General features: G+C 37.6%; 1 long non-coding RNA gene across 4 annotated transcripts; it reads right to left on the minus strand.

Annotated features, from left to right (window-relative positions):
• Positions 1-3,695: 3,695 nt before the first annotated feature.
• Positions 3,696-7,900, minus strand: LOC113048379 (uncharacterized). Of its 4 annotated transcripts, none has more exons than XR_003276461.1 (5): positions 7,666-7,900; positions 5,751-5,837; positions 5,508-5,636; positions 4,430-5,085; positions 3,696-3,962 (listed from the first exon to the last, which is right to left on the minus strand). It is a non-coding gene; the product is annotated as an uncharacterized LOC113048379 (long non-coding RNA). The 4 variants fall into 4 exon arrangements; XR_003276460.1 differs by lacking the exon at positions 7,666-7,900 and having other exon boundaries at positions 4,430-4,816; positions 4,993-5,085; positions 5,751-6,418; XR_003276459.1 differs by lacking the exon at positions 7,666-7,900 and having other exon boundaries at positions 4,430-4,835; positions 4,993-5,085; positions 5,751-6,418.
• Between the last annotated feature and the right edge of the window lie 5,115 nt (positions 7,901-13,015).

Raw genomic sequence — 13,015 nt, forward strand, 5'->3', positions numbered from 1 at the left:
GACGGGTAAAATAATCAAATGAAGTATCAAGAAGAATCAAGGCATTCACTGTCTCAATCATCTTTCCATTAATCCCCCTCTCTCTCACGCTGCACATTGAGTGTCTCTGCAATATGAAATAAGCACTTTTTTAATAATCTATATCATTCTTTTTCAGACACGTGGTTTTGTTGGGTGTGACTTCACCGCGGCGCCATTTTTGAGTTATCGCTATTGACCGAAACAACCACGATTACAAGAATAGAAGTAAATAATAGAATAAATAACTAATGTAACTACTTAGATAACTATCTAGATAATAAGTAAATATAAGTAAATATAACTCGCAAACCTGGAGAAGCAGAAGAAGATTGAGAAAAGGCCGTACCGAGATAAGCTCAATAAAGATGCCAGGGACCGTTATTTGGAGAAATTGTCATCGATTCATAACATAGATCCATATGAGCTGACTGCATTAAGTTGGAGTGCTGACCCCGCATTGCTACCTTCATCCTCATACTTAGACATTGTAAATTATCTTGTTTATGATATTAGCGCATATACCAGTGATCAATTTAAAAACTATAAATCTCTGGAAGCCCACAGACATTTCACCAATGGCTGGGTACAGGATTTATTTACATCCCGACCGAAGGACTGCGACAACACAGTAGTAACAGCAAAGGTGTGTTTGCCGTAATGATGATGATAATGTCATGTTAACTGTTTATGACTGATTAAGGATGGTTTGTTTAGTTTTAGTTTGAACGTGTCAAATAAATTGTTACAAATAAATTGTTATACTATACTCTCTTTCATGAATTTTTTTCTTTATTGTATAAATTACACAAACCAATACCTACCTAACACAATAAAACAGAAACATTGTTCCAATAAAAAATGTTTGAAAGTAGGGATGCAAAATATCGATTAATTCCATAATCGATTGTCGTTTAAATTAACAATCAATTTATCTATTAATCGTTAACCATAATGCTGCAAAATGGATCTACTGCAGGCAGCAGTCACTGGCATGACAGAATGTGCTAAAGCCACACACACACACAAAACGTTTTCTCACTTGAATTAAAGGGGGCTTTAGTCTGAATAAAATGCTAGTACAAGGATTATAAAATGAATAGATGTGATTAGGATTATTTTATAAAATGAAGAGAGAGCGCCATACATTTGAGATTAATTTACTTTGTTGACTTTCCTATCCCGCACGGAGACCGATGAACGTGCCTCTTAAAATGGTTTTGCGGCGCTCGTTGTTGTGTTTTAAAACACAATTGCAATGTTTTCAACTGACATTATGGCATTTAAAATAAAATGATCTTAAATGTAACTGTGGCGGGCGTGTGACTGCACTGCGTATTAAGTGAGCCGCATCCATCGGCGCTGCTGCAGCAAAACACAGTTGCTCACATTAATTTGATCCTGCTGGATTCTGTTCTAGAAAATGTCAGATTTAGAATTTTTGCGTTCCTGTAGGCCTAGCCTATTTGTTTTTAAAAATCAAGCATACAGTGCATTAGGTCATGACAGCGCGTGCGTGTAGACGAGGACGAGTGAGCATGGCTTTGACTAGATTTATTTGGAGATTACTGCTCATTTCTCATTCGGCACAAATCCAAATGTTTCCATATTCGCAATGTATCTGAATGTTAAACTATTATTTATAATGTAAACTACTTACACATTTGCACATACACAGAAAAGATGATCCTCTTCATGTGAGCAAAAACATCCTGGAACAGCAGAGAGGACCGCCCTGCTAACAACATTACGTAACTGTTACGTAACTGCGACGTAATCTGGTGACCAAAGTTTCGTCGTGGCGACGTAACTAGTTACGTCGTGGCAACCGGAAAAGTGAAAGGTGCGTATACGTCGCCACAACGTAACTTTGTGACGTTGCCAGTAAGTAACTGCGACGTCGTGGCAACGTCGCGGATCGGTGGTCGTGTGCTGGTAATCAGTTGGTCATTTTTTTTTTATAATTATTCTATGGGCGGACATGCAGCACTTGAACCTTATTTATGTCCTCATATGCCCAAACTAATTTAAAGGCTGTTTCAGCAGCTGTGAATGATGAATACATACTCGAAATTAATTCAGTTAATTTATTAACAAGCAAATATGAACATTAATACACCCAGATTATTAATAAAAACAGGATATACAGCGAAATATGAATGAAAGCATTCAGCCCATACAGAAGCACATAGATTGAGATATATTAATAATAAATACATTTCCATATATTTAAATATCTATACCCTTCTGTAAGCATCCAGGGTCAAAACATTATGCACAAACATGCAAGTCTTAGTAAGCACTCAGCACATTGCATTTAAATATTATCATTAACAATGCACACATTCATCAACTAATCACAAGCTCCCACAATAATACGTCAGCTAATAAATAACAAATAATTCATTGAAAATAATATGCAATAGCTTATGAACAGATGTATTATAGCAAATCAAGTTTAATGAATCTCACACCTATCATACAGCATTATGGCCAGTTCACACTGCCACAAAAATATATCTAAATATATATATATATATAAGCAATTAACATTAAATTCTAAAATCTTAAGTAATTCTTACTTTCTCCATTCTTTCAATATTCAAGTGTTCATGTGCCTGAGTAATATCTGCATCCCCCGAAGTCTGAAGAGAACACAATATGCTAGTAGACAGCAATCCTCGTGAGAGAGAGGTCTGGTGTGGAGGGTGGATCTGGAACTGACTTCTCTTGATTATCTGTCTTCACAAACTGCCCTGAAATACAATTCAAACATTAACAATGATTGTTATAAATGTAATGTAAGGCTCTTAAACTCATAATGCTTGTTTTGGAAATATAGTTAATATCAGTAATATGCAGCATGCACGATACAAGGAAGTGGTCAGTAACAACACTTTGAGGTATGATATCTATATCAGTAAAAAGGCTACCTTTAAGAAAAAATAAAATGAATAAATTAAGTTGTGTTATGCATTCAAATAGTTAGACATGCTAAAATACAGAATTTGTTAACAATAATAATAAAAAATAATATGCTGGGGAAAAAATTTAACATTTCATAGGGCCCTAAATATGTTTTTTTTACGTTTAATAAACTGATGTGAAAATGTATGTACTACGAAAAAGGAGTAGAGAAAAATGAAATATTTATTTTATCATTGAGGATTTCTTAAAAAAAAAATCTTGTCTCGCTCTCATGAACCCAGTCTCATGTCTCGTCTCGTCTTGTGGGATAAGTGTCTCGTCACACCCCTAGTAGCCAGAGCAAGAGATACATTCGATTTCTTTTGCATGTCTGACAGAGTAACATTTAGCAGAAGTATTTCAAAAGAGTTAAACCTGTATCCTGTTTTCTGGGTAACATTGAGAATATCACTATATATTGTTGCAACACCTCCGCCACGACCAGTCTGACAGGGCTCATGCTTATAACAGTAGTTTGGTGGAGTTTAGACTAATGCTAAATCAAAAATACCTGTCAAAATTAACACTGGAACAAACACAATCTTTATTGATTGGACAGCACAAGTACTTCAATTTGAGCGTGTAGAACAAAAGTCATAACAGTTATTTGAGAATTGGCTTACTAGTCATATGTAGCGAAGTGTCCTGGAGATGTTGTCCAACAGGAGATCTAAAAAGTCTAGGACGCTCCCAGAAAAGATTCCAATTATTAACAAAAAGCAGTTTCTGTTCTTTACAGCATGACAATAACCATTCGTTTAAAGCAAAAAGTCTACTGAACCTTTCATGTCCTCATCTATACGTGGGAATTGGTCCTGACACAATTATCATCATGCAGGCGATATGCTGTGCACCGTCTTGATCAGGCTCCTGAAGTCCCTCTTCAGTGTCTATGTCTGCCGTAGCATGGTGTTGTAAACCCCAGCGTGAAGCACGTCCGCTCCGATGCTCCTCTTACCCTTCAGGATCACGGGAATCTGTGCAGAAATATAAAGAACATGAGCACCAGGGAAGCAGTGAGTGTGGACTAGGGCTGCACGTTCTCAAGTTTTTCATTAACCGTTAACCGAGGCCCTTAGCGGTTAATACTCGGTTAACCATAGTGTGCCATAGTAACCATAACCATAGTAATTTCCGGACATTGGCCGAAAAAAAAAGGAATGTCCGACAAAATTTAATCTCTCCGGTCAAATTGTCCTATTAAAACTGCCTAATAATGCCGCCCATTAACACAATCTGAATTTGAGAATAAGCCTAAAATGTATAAGGCAAAAGGTCTGGGAGCGCTCTGGCGGTCTCTGGTGGTGCAAAAATGTATTACAACTAAATTCAATGCACGCCATTGACGTCACTTCACCGAGCAAAATGTTTCACTCGGTTACACAATTTTTAACGGTTAATCGGTTAACCGGTTAACCATGGACACCCCTAGTGTGGACTTTACCTTCAGCTAACACAGCACAAACGTGCCGGACGATGGAGTCTCTGATGATCACAGCGTTTTGTTCTGTCTCGCGAAGTGGAGCGAATCGGGTTCTGGTGGAGATCCTGAAGACCGGAGGCGGCGGATGGAGAGAGGTCGTCGCCCAGGGCCTGGATCATGTCTTACACTATGAAATAGGGTGAAGGACATCTGGGAAGATCGCATCCTGGGTACACCGGGCCTTTGCAGAGAACCACACAGAGTAGAGGTGGTAGTAGGGTTAGCTGTATACTTACCCTGGACTTATGAGCATCAACCCCTGAATATTTCCAGCACAGCTCTCCACTCGCTCGGCTGGGCCTGCTTCTCCACAATATCATGGATCTGTATCTTCACGGCCTCCAGCTCCTTATTAGAAATAAACAAACTAGAGAATAGGGGAAATGCAGAAAAGAAAAATAGCAATATGGAAAACATACAAAAATCTTTAGATACCAGAATTCACATGTTTAGATTTTACAGATGCATGATGATATATTGTAAAAAATAAATATGAAGTTATTTAATAAGCTTTGTAGCATCACCTGTGTTTTCTATCTCTGTCAGCAGCTCCCATTAGTCATTTTCTTGGAACTTCCCCTCTGTTTTAGAGGGTTTTTAAGACACTCCTGAAATCACTGTACAATTTTTTTTATCAATATTTGTTTACAATGATAAATCAGAACAAGCTTGAAACAGTGGTTTGAAATAGTTTCAGCCCATTTTAGACCATGAGTGACGTCACTGATAGACTCTACAATGCAGATTTTTAGGTTAAATTAATTAGCTTAACTTTATTTCATTTATCTATTGACAAATTACCATCAAAAACATTTACAAAATGATCAAAACCGATCCTTTAGGCATAAGATGTAATTAAAAGGCCAAACTTTCATTAATAAGGGCTCAAATCTAATATGCTATAACGTTAATTATGTTTCTATGCTAGCGTAATACTTGATAGCAGACATTTCAGGAAAAATACCATAATCGCAGAGGTATAAATATTAACAAAAAGTACTTAAAGTAGACTGTGGATAATATTAACGTGTTACTTAACAAATCTGTCGCAGTTGTTGGTGTTTTCTTTGGTATAACAGACGAGAAACAGAAAAAATGTCAGACGAGTCCTCTCCTCTCCAGCAGCTGATGTATACGCGGTTGCCATGGTAACTCAACGGCTAGAAGGCTAATAAAAACAATAAAATAATAAAAAAAGGTTTTAGCGACGTTAGACTTTTGTTTTTACTTTGTTTTATACATTTTATCAACCAACTTATTTATTATAAATTGTAAAACTCACCTCAGAAAGCTAATTCTCCTGTCAGACACAGTTGAAGTGAAAAGTGCGTCAAACAAACGCGCTGTCCTCCTGATACAACAATCTCTGCTGCAGATGAGATGGTGTAGCCAGTCTGTGTCATTATTTCACGTTCATAACTCCTTACGAGATAGAAAGTTTCACAACTCTTTTCTTGTCAATACTGTGCGTGCGGTGCGTCAGTTGTGGAAGCGCGCGCCTGTATGTCACGTCACTATATACTAAAAGCATGTCCATATTCTGACTTGGTGAAAAGAAACATATTTTATCTTTAAGGAACGTTTAATCTTGAGTCTGAAGTTTAATTACACTTTTTAAATGGCTCTATACTCAGAGAGCATATAAATAACGTAAAAAAATATATGGTAATGATATTACGTGCATACGACGTTGTAGTTACGTTGCCAGTAAGTCATGAAGTTACCAATATATTACCAATAGAGGACCTATCTGGGACGTTCTTGGTTATCTGGTCACGTTGGAAGGACGTACTGACGACGTTGTGAGTTGGTAATGTGATGGTAATAAAATTACGGGCATGCGACGTCGTAGTTACGTTGTCAATTGGTAAGTCATGGAATTACCAAAAATTACCAGTACGTTACGTAACTGTTACGTCGTGTGTTAGCAGGGCAAGACTCGCGCTCAGTGGATCGTTCACGTGTGCTTTGCTTGATCTGAGGCAACAGCCATAGACAGTAAAAGAAATGGACACAGCGACCCCATTGGAACTCAATTGAGACAAGTGAAGCCCATTTTTAGCGTTTTTAAGCACTTCCGTTTCTGACGCGCAAACTCAAACGAAGCTTGATGACATCAGCAGCCTGTCTGACAGATGTAAATCTTCTAGTAGCTGTGAGTGTAAACTGCCATCGTTAAAGAGACGGCGAGCTTGAGCGGGGAGTTCTTTGGCGTGAGTGAGCAGGAGTAAGTATTCTGATTAATTATTTTGTATAGTATTTTAAAATGTAACGCCAGTACGCCATATTAAGTTATTGCCTGCGAGCTTCTCCTCCTGTCTGTACAGTAATGCGACAGAGAGACGAGTGGTTATGACGCAATCGTTAGCCTATTTTTACAAAAACTGTTTATATGGGGCCATAATGTGACATAGAAGGTAATGGAGCCCTTTATACATTGTCGTGTATCTTTAGAAATAAATAATGGACAAACAGAGTCTTTAAACGCATCAGATGTAAAGTTATTCGCTGTCAAAGTGACGCCAAAATTATTTATTATTTTAACTTCCTGATAAAACAGGCAAAAATGGTAATCCTTAATTTCAAAAGTAACAAATGAAAACAGCGTAGACGTTTGTTTTATTTTTCCTGGTTTCTACAGAGCTGGTAATTTTAATAAGAATCAAATCAAACGGAGTTCAGCTTTGAGAATGAAAACTAAACTGAATGTGTCTTCAATCTTCAAGTCTTCGCTCTCCTCTTTAATAAACTCCATCTTTATAACAGTGAGTCGTGTATCTCAGCTGCTTCAGGAGTTTTTCTGTGTTTGGACACTTATCCTGTTTAAATGAAAATTATTAACAGCTTGTAAAATAAATTAAAAGTAGATCTCCATGTGTATCTCAATCAGTTTCTGAGTTATGTAAAGGAGTCAGTCAGAGTGAGATTCGGATCACTGAATCATTCTGCGATGCAATCGATTCAGTCGATTCGGAGTTGATTAAAGATTGATTTCTCCCTCAATATCTGTGATTGAACTAGTGTTTATGATAAACTGTTCATGTTCATTCGAGCACGGATGCGCTTTACTCACACAAAATAACTGAAACACTGTAATTATTTATCTGTGACAACAATTAATAATTAATTTCACATTCATATACAATTCTCTAAACGAGCTGTATTGATTCAGACACTTATTATGATTAAAAGCACACCTTCAGCTGAATCACAGACGCAGAAGATCCTCCTTTTTTCTTTCTGCTGAAGCCTGATTTGTTCACGTTTGTGTAGCTGCGCAGACCAATGGCGCTTCAGCACGCCAAAAGGGGCGGGGCCACTGCTATATAAGTCACCGGTAGCGCCGTTCATCGGACCATTGACTGAAGCGAAGAGAATGAGTCATACAGCTTGTAGTGCGTCAAGAGACATAACTCTCGTTCTCTTCTCTTATCTAATCGAAGCGTTCTCTTTCAAATGTTCACTCGTTATACACAGGAACAATCACACCGCACTAGCACAGCAGTGTGACGTCACACCACCAGACCAAAATTAAAGTCTTGATAGAATTTTACATTAGAATACGACTATAAATGAGGCAAAGGATGGACTGAATTAATACTGAATATAATATATATATATATTAAAATAAATCACATTTCAGCTTTATATGGTTAAAGTGGATTTCATTAAAGATCCATGACTAAAAGATTACATCAACCCTCTGAATGGAAATCTTTAATTAAAATGGTTTCAATAATTTCTCCTAAATGTTAATAAAATGTTATTCACCATAGATTATCTTTATTAAAATCAGTATATAATATTTTCTAAATACTTTAATAATAAATTAAAATTTAATTACATTCATGCATTTAGCAGACGCTTTTATCCAAAGCGACTTAAAGTGCATTCAGGATGTCAATTTTTACCCATCATGTGTTCCTGGGGAATCAAACCCCCAACCTTGCGCTTCATAGCATGATGCTCTACCATTTGAGCTTCAGGAACACAATATAATATAAACAAGTCTCCTATTAAGCTCTCAGATTTTAGAAATTTATTAACAAACACAATTTTCTTGCCTTTATCAGATCCACACTGAACAAATCTGTCCTTTATAAAGATTGTATAGAAAGTGATCTTGCTGATTTCAGTGATAATGTTCTTTTATATGAGCAATGTTTTATAAAACAGTTTTCACAGCATGAAGGAAAAATATATATGCAGCAAAACTATGTCAACATTTTCAGTTGTTGCTCCTCATCTTCACTTAATGAAGTTTCATAACAAGGTTCAAAGGAGCATGTCAGATAATTATTAGCACAGCCTAATTAGCACAGGTGGAGCACACTTAATCAACCCTAGGGTATAAATACAGCTGACTTACCTGTCTCCATTGATATCAGCACCCCATCTCCTCCACTTAGAGGACAGTTTACACTTTTCAGCACGTGAAATATGCATTATAAAAAACTTCAGCTAATTATATGTCAGTGTGAACTTGTGAATTAAGAGTGAACAGTTCAGTTAATTATAACAAGATGTCAGTTTATTAGGAACTCCAGAAGTACAGCCATCAGAATTAAAAGTGAATATGTTTTAATATTAGTGTTATGATTTTAGTGAAGTGGTGCTTCAGTGGCAAAACTCGGCCTGTAGCCACCCCATGATGTCTGTGTGATGTTGTGGAGACATAATATAAGCACATTAAGTAAGGAATAATTGACAACGGGCTGTTGAATTATTAGAAAAATAATGTGCTTTATTTTTCTAATAATTGAAAGGTCACATGATATGAAAATGTCACTTTATGAGGTTTTTTTAGCATTAATAGTAATTTCGAAGACTCCAGATCGGACGTCTGAGCTCTCGTTTTCTCAAAGGCAGAGCTGGACACCCATCCTCATCCTCGAAATTACTAGCCACTTAAATTCTTAGAAATGTGGGCGTTTACTCTTAAAATTAAAGAAAAAATCCTAGTAAAGAGAAAAGTAATTCAGAAAGGATCTTAACCCTTAAAAGAGATCTTAAGGTCAAACTTGTTAGGAGCACGGACGAGGACTTTTAAGAGGCTTAAGAGTTTCTTTAGCAGAAAAGAAAATGGCAGAAAGACGAAGAGGCAGAAGAAATGTGTTGCATAAAATGGATGACAGTGAGTTAATAAGACGGTATAGATTATATAATAATTTATAATTTAATATATAAAGTAATCACCACATTACGATATTTTGCAACTGGGAAAATGCAACAATGCAATAGTGATGATTTGGGTCTGTCACAACCTTCTGTAAGCAGAGTGATCACACAAACAATTACAGCACTTTCAGAACATCTTATTGTGTCACAGTTCATTTAGTTTCCACTGGACATTCCCACCTTGCAGGCTCAAAAAACTGCATTTATGAATATAGCAGGCTTATAGGTGCGCACAAGCAGGGGGATTGAACCGTTAATAGTTTGTGCTATACGCTCCCATGTCTGCTTCTTGTCCCTTGCTGTGACACCCATCCCGAATTTTCCTTTAAGAATGGCCTTGTGTTCATCCACTAACTTGGCTAACAGTAAACACTGTTCCTCTGTCCAGTTTGGCTTTTCTCGCCCTTCTTGGTTTTGATTCCATGTTTGATACATTAAAACCAACATTCAAACCGCCACTTAAATAGGACAGAAATCACTGTAATTGGAAGAGTGGAACAATTTTTATCATTCTAAGCCAATCAAGTGTGTGTGTATGTGAGAGAACGGTCAAATAGGATAAATTACGTATGTAAATCTAAGTGAGAATTAGAATAGAGCCTATACTTAAAATCACTCTCTCTTTTTTCCTTCTTGGACAACCAACCAATCACAGTCTTCAAAAGATTGTGTCATACATAGCAACGGGGTCAACCCCGCCTCCTCACTAAGATGAAAGTTTTGTCTTTTCCTTACTCGTTGCTCTCAGATCGGTCCCGAATCGCTCTTAAGCTAAGAATCCTATGTAAAAGTTTTTAAGCTAAATTAAGAGTTTTCTGAGAGGATTCTTAGAATCTTTAAGAATACGGGCCCAGAGAGTGATCAAAGAAAGCTCCCTTTATATTGTTCGGAGCTGTGAATCACACATCGAGTATATCTGCACACTTGACCAAACTGCCGTTATAATGAATGAAGCTTTTATGCTGCACATCGAAGCTCTTACTGTATTCATGTTGATATCGTGTTTGCTGTTAGTTGTGGTGAAAACATTTTGTGAGAGAAAACACGTTGCAATGATTCAACGTGATTGCCACTGCATTCTGGCAATAAACAGACTCGATCTACTGAGTGCTCATCACTGCAGCCTTTCATGTGATGGGAAATGATCAAAACAATAATACTATAATCAACACTTCCACGATTCGTTAATCTCGACAGCAGTAATAGTAATAAAACCCAGTAAAAGTATTTGAGAAGGTTTCCAGATGTAATACGCATTTCGAATGCAAAGATGTCAGCCAATCACAACAGAGTCTCACAGCAGACACGCCCCTTCAAACAGCATTCAAGACAGAGGACTAAAATCAGGACATAAAAATGCCTTCTATTACTACATTTTAAGTGTAAAAATCTTACTAACAATATGAGCACACCTCAGGAAACATTAAAAAACATACAAAAAAATAAATAAATAAAATAATCCACATCATGGGACCTTTAATGATCCAGAGTCAATTATTCCACTTATACTAGGGTTACCACACAAGACATCGATCAGAAGATATATTTACAGGGAACTGTCTGTTTTTTTATACTTAATCTCTATTGTGAGGATTATTTCTTCCACATCTCATCTAATCCCTCTTTTGCTAGTATCAAAAAGTAGTTTTAAAGCTGTTAATGGAGGCTTGAGCCGTTGATAGCATTCTAATGCAGTTATTAATGAAGTCTAAAGTGATATGAACTGTAATGCTGTCAAGAGAGCTGCCTGGAACTACGTTCATCAAGCGTTTCCCAGAAAATAATTGCACACCTCACAACCAGCCAATCAGATCAAAAAACATGTAACGTGAGGAGACTTGAAGAAAAATGTGCTTAATGTGAATTAATGGATAGCTCTTAAAAGCACATTTGAGGGCTTCATCGTCTGAGTTGTTCCTGCAGAGCTTCTCTTGGGTTACTCAGCAAACGCTCGTTCCCCTCTGGGCTCAGGTGGACTCCGTCCCTGGACAGATGTGACAGGTCAATGCTGGAATGACGAACGCAGTGCATCTGTCTCTCCGACAAGAAGCCTGCAATCAAGCTGTTGAGCCACCGCCGGCTCCGTTCGATGCCGTATTCAGACCTAGCAGTCTGTCCTCCCCAATTCAGTCGGGGCAGAATGAATGAAAGAAGAAGCCTGGTTCTGGGGAGCATCCTGAAGACTTCAGCCAGGTCCGTCTTCATTTCCTGAAGGAGATCCAGGCGGTTGTGGCCCTCCCGACACAAGCTGTTTCCACCGAGGTGAATAATCAAGATGTCTGGAGCTGGAGCTCTGGCCCTGAGAGACAGCAGCACTGGAAACAACTGCTCCCAGAGTCTGCCTCCTCTGCCCTGCCAAGTAATGCTGCAGCGAAGGCCAAGGCTCCTGTCGAGCCCCTGCTCACTGATGTAAGCATACAACCTTCGAATAATTGAACTGCCAACAATCCACACACGAGGTACTCTGCCATCCGCCATCTCCAAGAAGAGTGAGGGTGCTGTGATTTGGCTCCAGTATTTAAGATGAGCGCTGTGTTTCTTTGTCAAAAGGTGGAGCTGTTGCACATCCTACAGGCTCCGAATGCTTTAGAGAAGTAAACAATCAACGAATATCCCACATTTATACTAACAACTTTTTTACCGTTCCAGGCAAGTCACACCAAACTTCTACATTGTCCTAAAATAGTTTTTTCAACGTGTACCACTTGCATAAACACTGCATCCGTAGGAAGTATTATCCGTAGGGGCTGTCTTTAATTTAAAAATCACAGTGTAATTTAATATAAGCCACGAGTTGTGATTTAAACTTACACGTTGGCGTTGAGATAATAATACCTCTTTTCCATTTCTCCTTAAATAACCTGTCCGTCGTTCCAGGCCAAATGTCTTCTTTTGGACATGTTTAAAATCACAAGAAAATCTGCTTGAGATTCTGGCACCACTTTAAAAGGAGCATGTTAAGTGTCCAGACTCCCGAGTCGTAATATCAACGTAAATAAATTCATAATTTGTTCCTCTTTAAATTCAAAATAAAATGTTATAGCGAACACATTTTATTTAATTTTCAAACTGATGTTTAATTTATTATTTTATATTATTGTTTAAATCCTCCTGCGGGCCGGATTGGCCATATGTTTGACACCCCTGTTGTATAGTATCTGAAGATCTTCATTGCATGTTAGCATCAAACTAACAATAATATTTGACATAAAAAAAAAAAAAGAACAATTCCTGTATAAAATTTGATCGCAACCTTTATATCAAACATTTTCAAATCATCCACAGCTGAGCAGCACATGCGGCAAGTTGAGCATGCGGAGTGAATGTGATTGTGTTAACCCACAATAACACATTTTAACTGATTAATCG

This window comes from Carassius auratus, chromosome 29 (assembly GCF_003368295.1).
Source record: "Carassius auratus strain Wakin chromosome 29, ASM336829v1, whole genome shotgun sequence".
NCBI classification, from domain to species: Eukaryota; Metazoa; Chordata; class Actinopteri; order Cypriniformes; family Cyprinidae; genus Carassius; species Carassius auratus.